This window comes from Heterodontus francisci, chromosome 21, assembly GCF_036365525.1.
Source record: "Heterodontus francisci isolate sHetFra1 chromosome 21, sHetFra1.hap1, whole genome shotgun sequence".
Taxonomy (NCBI): domain Eukaryota; kingdom Metazoa; phylum Chordata; class Chondrichthyes; order Heterodontiformes; family Heterodontidae; genus Heterodontus; species Heterodontus francisci.
In genome coordinates this window covers 81330436-81338182 of record NC_090391.1, presented here as the reverse complement: position 1 = coordinate 81338182, position 7747 = coordinate 81330436, and positions in this window count along the sequence as shown.

Genomic DNA, 7747 nt, shown 5'->3' with positions numbered 1-7747 from the left:
ATGCACATCTTGACTCACTCTTCCATCATTAAAATCACCCACTCCCCTGCTAATGGCACGTTCCCATGCAAATACTGGAGATGCATCACCTGCCCTTTCACGTCCTCTCATTCAAACATCAGGGCTGCAAGCACTATTTCCAGGTGAAGCAGTAGTTTACCTGTACTTGCACAGTGGTGCAGTGGTTAGCACTGCAGCTTCACAACTCCTAAGACCTCGGTTCAGTTCAGTTCTGCGTGTTGCCCGTGTGGAGTTTTCAAGCTCTCTCTGTGACCGTGTAGGTTTCCAGCAGGTGCTCTGGTTTCCTCGCCCAGTCAAAGATTTGCATGTTGATAGGTAAATTGGCCATTGTAAATTGCCCTTTGTGTAGGTAGGTGGTAGGACAATGGTAGGGAATATTGAAGAAATGTAGGGTTAGTATGAATGGGTTCTTGTTGGTCTGCACAGACTCGGTGGGTCGAAGTGCTTCTTTCAGTGCTAAGTCTCTACACAAATAAGTATTGTATTTACAATCATTGTTCTTTACACTGAGGAAACCAAACAGATGTTCTGCTACTGTTTTGTTGAGCACTTCCAATAAGTCTGCAAACATGATGCTTAGCTTCCGGTAACTTGCCATTATAATTCCCTTCCTCATTCCCATGCTGACCTCTCTGTCCAGGGCCTGCTACACTGTTTCAATCTTCCGGAATCAGCATCAACTTCAAAAACTCACGTGATAACAGCTCCTCTATTTGTTTTTGACAGCGGGCGTTGGGAATGATTCCGCTGTCCATTTAATCAATACTGCCTTCCATCCTATCACAGTTAATCTCTTCTGTTATTTCATTCCTTTCCTCAGTTCCCTTTTTCCCAGCCTCTGTTCTTAGTTAATTACTGCTGCAACAGAACACTTTCTAGTTCGGAAGAAAATTCTCCAGCCGGAAATTTTAACTCTGTTCCTCTTTCTAAAAATGCTACCTTGCCTTCCAGGTAGTTCCGGAACTTGCTGTTAATTTCTCAGCTTCCCCGCCTCTGCAGGATTTCGCCTTTTTACAGAAGGAAATGTCATGGATAAATGAAGAAGTGAGGTTGCAATTGAATGCAAAGAGAAAACAATACAAGCAATAGTAACATGACTTTGGAGAGGCTGGCAAAAAGGGGCTAAGAGGGCATGAGGAAAGTGATCTCTTTATAAATACATTTTGTAAACTGCTGCCTTGATGTTGACGGCAGCCACCTCGATTACCATTGCCACCATTACCAGCAAAAGAGCCATCACTGTTTTTCTTGCCCAATTTTGCTGTATAAGTCCACTGTCGAGAGGCAATGTGTTTCTGATTCATTCCTCTCAGAAATGCCGCAAAATTATACTCCATATAAGGACTGTGTAGCCTTCGAGGGTAACTCGCCAAATCATTGAGGAAACGTGATCACTTAGTGAGACTGTCCAGAGAATCAGAACACAAATACACACTGACTGGTATCAGAAGTTCCAAACATTCACCATCGTTAAACTGTGCAGGGAGGGATGTGATGTGTTCCTTGTAAGCATGACGGAATGTGTTTTATAAAAGGTGATCACTTGGAATCAACAAAGAATTTCCATTACCGAAATATATGAAAAGCAGCTCACAGTCTGCAGAACCAAAGAACAGTCACTGTGTGTTTTGCAGTTCTGTTGAACTGAGAGGAAGCGCTTGACATTATGATGATTTCTGTAATATCAACATCCTGCTGCAGGACATTTCAGCTCGGACTTTGAACTGAGCTGCATAACATCCATAAGGACAAAGTATCGGGAAAAATGTGACAGCTTAGTGAACTCTAAATAAACTGATCTCTTGTTACAAAGACTGACTCACAGTACAAAAATACAGTAATCTGTGTACACTTTCCAAAATGTAAAACCCAAAATATCAACAGGTCACGATAAATGACTAAGTTCAAATCAATCAGCAAAGTGGGGATCAGCAGGAGCATCAATTCTCCCTGTGGTTTTGAAGTAAAATAGATGAACTTGTGAAATGTTCAGGCTGTTTTCTCTACCTGAATATATAGGTTAATGAAACCGTAACACTGTTAATAATCCAGACAGTCGAGTGAGGCTGTGTTACTGTAAACCTTTAACACTTTGTAATTTAATCACCAGGAATGTAGCCTCTATCAATGTCAGTTATTAACTCACTATGATTCAATGCAAAGATGGGAGCTGAAGGTAGATGGCTGTTTCAATAAACTGTCCACTGTAACTCAATACATAATAATTAATGTCAGCCTGATATATCCGGGAGAGAAAGTAGAACTGGAGAATGAAAAGAGCCTGAAGATCCAATGCTGATCAATACATTAGCACAGTTGAGGTGTCACTATGAAGTTACCATAAGTAGAAAACCTTGAAATGAATTCATTCCCCGGATGTAAAACAACAACTCTCCTGAAATGGACATTTAACGAATGAATTCACAAATTGAATTCGTGCCAGGCTAACGACCCTCATAACGTTACCATCCACTCACTGGTTTCTGCAGGGGTATCGGCTCCTGTCACAATCTGATAGGTTTATCCCCCTGAGTTATGTTTTGCAGGTATCAAGCAGACTTACAATACATTAAGTATGAGATATAGGTGTTGACAGCAACTGGTTGCCACAGCAACTTGAATTACTCGTACATAACGTTGGAGGTTTAAGATGTTTGGTATGGGTCTCTTGTATCTGTGAGAAGCCGGCCAATCCTGTAAATCATAAATACTGGTACTTTATTCATTTAGAGATACAGCACTGAAACAGGCCCTTCGGCACACCCAATCGGTGCTTCTCAACAACCACCCATTTATGCTAATCCTAAATTAACCCCATATCCCCTACCTGAACATGGGGCAATTTATAATGGTCAATTTAGCTATCAACCTGCAAGTCTTTTGCTGTGGGAGGAAACCGGAGCACCTGGCAGAAACCCACATGGTCACAGGGAGAACTTACAAACTCCAACCAGGCATTACCCAGACCTGAACCCGGGACATTGGAGCTGTGAGGCTGCGGTGCTAACCACTGCACCACTGTGCCGCCCTGCTTAGCCATGAACAACCTGAAAATGGTGCAAGTAACGAAGGAACATTCAGTAAGCACTGATATTCGGATGTAACTTATGCCACACATGTAGGATCCTATATAAACGTTGAAATTCGAGGATCTTCTTGTCAACACGGTAATTTCCGAGTACCTCTGTCAATAGATAGCATTAACGGCACACAATAAATACTGACAGATTTTTTTAGAATTAGAATTAGAACATTACAGTGCAGTACAGGCCCTTCGGCCCTAGATGTTGCGCCGATCATCTGACCTACACTATTCCATTTTCATCCATATGTCTATCCAATGACCACTTAAATGCCCTTAAAGTTGGCGAGTCTACTACTGTTGCAGGCAGGGCGTTCCACGCCCCTACTACTCTTTGCGTAAAGAAACTACCTCTGACATCTGTCCTATATCTTTCACCCCTCAACTTAAAGCTATGTCCTCTCGTGTTTGCCATCATCATCCGAGGAAAAAGATGCAAGGTCTCCTGTAACGAAAATCTTATGGACCCAGAAAATATTACCAGACTCGCAGAGATTCTTTTCAAATGTTGCCACTTCAATGGACAAATTGTATTCATTGATAACCAATCCCAGAACCGTCTGTCGATAACATAAATCCAGAGGTCTATTTGTAAATGCTGAGAATACCCTCCGATTCTGTCAAAAACTGGAACATAGTCGCACTCCCAGTATTCCCTTGCAAATAAATTCTCGCACCCGAGGGATCCCCTGTACACACAACTCCCAATCCAGGAATATCATGTAATTGTTCAAATGGCGAGATGCACTTAGGAAGAATACAGGAGCCGCGAATATACGTTGCTAAATGATTTTAAAAATGCAGTAAAGCATGCTTCATACAGTTGATAACTGGATATTGTAATGTTTTGACAATTGTGTTGTACATATTTTTCATTTGAGGCTACCATGCACACACGTGCCAGCTGAGCGAACTGAAAGAGAAAGTGAAAGAAAACAGAGTAGAGAAGACTCCATTATGTTCAAGAGTTTGCTGACTCGGTCCTCAGTCTTTTCCTCATATGTCTTACTAAACTCTGCTAAACTACAGGCCAGTCCAGAGACTATCAGAGTCGTTGATTCTTACAAGGAACAGGCAGCAGTAATGAGGCGGTCAATTAAAGAAAAAGACAGTTAAATGTAGTTTACTGAATTAATAGTTGGAGATGGAAGCTCACCAGGAACTAGCGAGCAGAGGTAGCACAACTTGTGGACACTATGATCTGTCATATGTATCATAATTTCTAAATATACTATATGGCAATTTGAATAAACATATTGAAACTCGCAGATCATACTTTTCCATGCTATTGTTCTCCGGTGTTGATCCATTCGCTCCCTCTTTGTAAAGCTGTATGTACCTGTTAGTCACTGACGCAATGCTAGAGTAACATTGCAAGGAGAATCTTATTTACATCAAAGAGAAACCTCGCAGTGACACAATTAGGTCCCTTGGAAAGTGCCATGAATTACCGTCACTAAACAAACAGGGTCAGTGACATGCTTTCTTCTGAACACGTGATATGTCAAACAGTGTAATTGTCCAGATAGGAATTGAAACTTTCCAAAGCCCAGACTATAATTTGATTAACTGGTCCACTGGTGAAAACTGCACAGCGCTATAGTTACATTAGTATAATACTGACCATATCTGCCTGTGGATTCTGAACAGTGCCATGCTTGCATTTAAACAGTACTGCCTCCCTCTGCTGGTGAATACTGCACAGTACAATTGTTGCATTGAAACAGTAATACCTCCATTCTTTTGGAGGTATGACAGTGCAGTATTATATTTATATAGCAATGCTGAGTGCAAAGCATACATTGATATAGTAATGTCTACCTCATTTGGTGAATGCCATTTTATACCTCTTGTGGGGAAGACTAAACAGTACACTGGCTACATATGCACAGTGATATCCTCGTCTCTTTGGGATACAGATTAGTGCATTGGTTATTGTTACGATCAGGTGCTGAGGGGTCACACAACACCCACTTGTCCTTCCTCTCATTTGACCGCAGCAGGGTTTATTCCTGTTTAAACACTGGATGTACTTAACACTCCAGTGAATGTTTTACCTTTTTCCTTTGTTGTGATCGTAAAAGAACCAATTGGACAGGTTGTCTTGAGTTTAAGCAAGGAAGAGGTGAGTTTATTATACTTAATAATCACATCTAAAAAAATAAACTGAGAACACTCTTTCAGACACGTACACAGAAACACAAACACACACAGAGACACGCACGCACACACCTATATAACAGCGTGATAAGAAGTTGATTGGTGCTTGGATTAGAGTCCAGACACAGTCTGTGGAGTTGGAGCATTTCGTTGTCTTCCGGCAGAAGTTGTGTTCTTGAAGTCTTCGGCTGGCAAATGTGCATTTTGTGGCTGACCCACTGGTTCAGGCAATTTTCTTGTAGGCACAATTGTAGGTGGATTTCTTCCCCTGATATATCTGTCTTGTATCCAGCAAACAGCAGCAGGCTTTGCTTGACCCACACGTGGTCTTCTGGAGAGAGAGAAAGAAACACCCCTCATAGCTTCTGCATAGAATGAGCTTCTGTGCTTTGTCCAAGGGATAACTCCCAGCTTTCACAGAGATGGACTGATGGTCACATGACTGCCTCAGTGTATTGTCTGAAACTTTCTAATGGGATTCAAGTTAAGTAATTTCAGTCCCACAGGCCTCAGGATGTTAACGTTTGCACCTGGACGATTGACTCTTTCAAGGCTAATCTTCTAGGCTGGCTCTGAATGTCCTTCTAATGAAAGGAATCTCCTGTGATTAACTCGGTAGTGCAAGTCATTATTTTGTGTATAGGCCCATCAGACATGTGTCTCCTCTTTCAGGCCTTGGAATGTGCAAGGTGTTCAAATACAAATTGTGGAGGCCATCTTGTCTGCCAGCTTTTTAAACAGGTTCATTGTAGAATTCCAGCTTCTTCTGTTTCATTAAACGTTTAAAGTAGGTTTCCAATCCATGAATTTAAAACAAAATCCCCTTTTTATAGCAGGTTTTCTTGACATTACGTTTAATATCATAATGTTTACTGCCACTGGTAGATCCACTTCCATAAAGTGCACCAATGGCTCCAACTGATGCAATATGTGTTTTCACACGAGACACCGTAAATTCATCCAGTATTTCTATACTGTTTCAAGGTCAAGAAAATAAATGTAAACGGCATTTATAGAATGGCACATGGAACATCAAGTGGCCACTAACCATAAACGGACAGTATTTTCATTGACCTCCTACGGACAAACTGAACAAGTTCATATAAACTGACCCCAGCCATACATCTAAACTATTCATAAAATGTTGCGTGACTCATTAACTGAACAGGTCTCTCAAGCTGACACATCACAACAAAGTACATAACCATCGACATCGATTTATTTTGTGAAGGGTTATCTTCTTTTCTTCTTGTCCTCAATGCGCATCTCTTTAAGGGAGCTGCGGAAAATTGTAGGTGCCTCTCCACTCGCACGGCTATGAGGTTGCTTAGCCTGCCCAGTACTCATATTTCGCTTTTACTGTCTCTGCTGACAGAATCCTCTGCTTGGCTCGGCCCTTCAGAAGCAAGAGAACCAAGCCAGCAATACCAATCTGAACAGTCACCCCTCCTACTTCAACATGCACCAGTTCAGCATTTAGCACAATGCATGGGAATGATGGTGAGATAGCACATTCTGTACAGGGTGAAGTTCACATTGTCATTGATGACAATGTCCTGGGACTTTGTGTCTGACATGATTGCGGAACATTCATCACAGGGACTGCAGTGGTTCAAGAGCAATTAGAGATGGACCACAAATGTTGGCTCAGACAGCAAGCAGTTAAAACAATACTCGATACAGCTGGTGGGTCAGATTTCAGACGTCAAAGCAGAGACAATATGTAAAACATAATCGGTTAGTACAGTTTCTTAATGTAGAATCCCTCCACACTGTCCCCATCTCATTCCATTTCAGAGTGATTACATATCATCCAGTTTAAAGGGAATAAAATGACATGATCGTGATAAAGACTGCAAAGTTAGTAGACACAGAAAATGCTATGAAGGATGTGACAATACATGAAATATTGAAGAGAGTTTCAGTCGATTTATGACATTCAATTGCTGTTGGAGAGAATATAAAATAAAAAGATCACGAACAACCCGATGGGTTTAATTTTCAGGGCCCAGATATCTGAGGCAGTCCGTGTGCAGACGGAAGGGGAAATGGGCAACGTTTTGATTGCTAGTTACAAATAAACAGAAATCACGTTCTTTAAGAAGTAGTGACGGGTGAGAATCTTCCCAAACACACCGATATAGTCACACATGCACAGTGATAGGACTCCTTCACATGGGGATAGTGAGCAGATTTCTGACAGTGTTCAGTCAGTTAAAATGTGGTATTTAAGCGGAAGTGACATTTGTTCGTTGAAAATTCAATTCGGTATGAAATATAAAACCTGAACGCCGGATCTGATAGGAATCTTTGCCAGGTGGAATATCCCAATCTCTTCATAAATTGCTTGGTACAAACCAGCCGGTATACCCTTGCTGCTAGGGACAGAACTTGTCGGATGGTGGGTGGGGATATTAACGTTCTGTTGCAACCCACGAGCGTTTAACAGTAAATTATCTGCGAACACTTCCAAATCACAGAGAT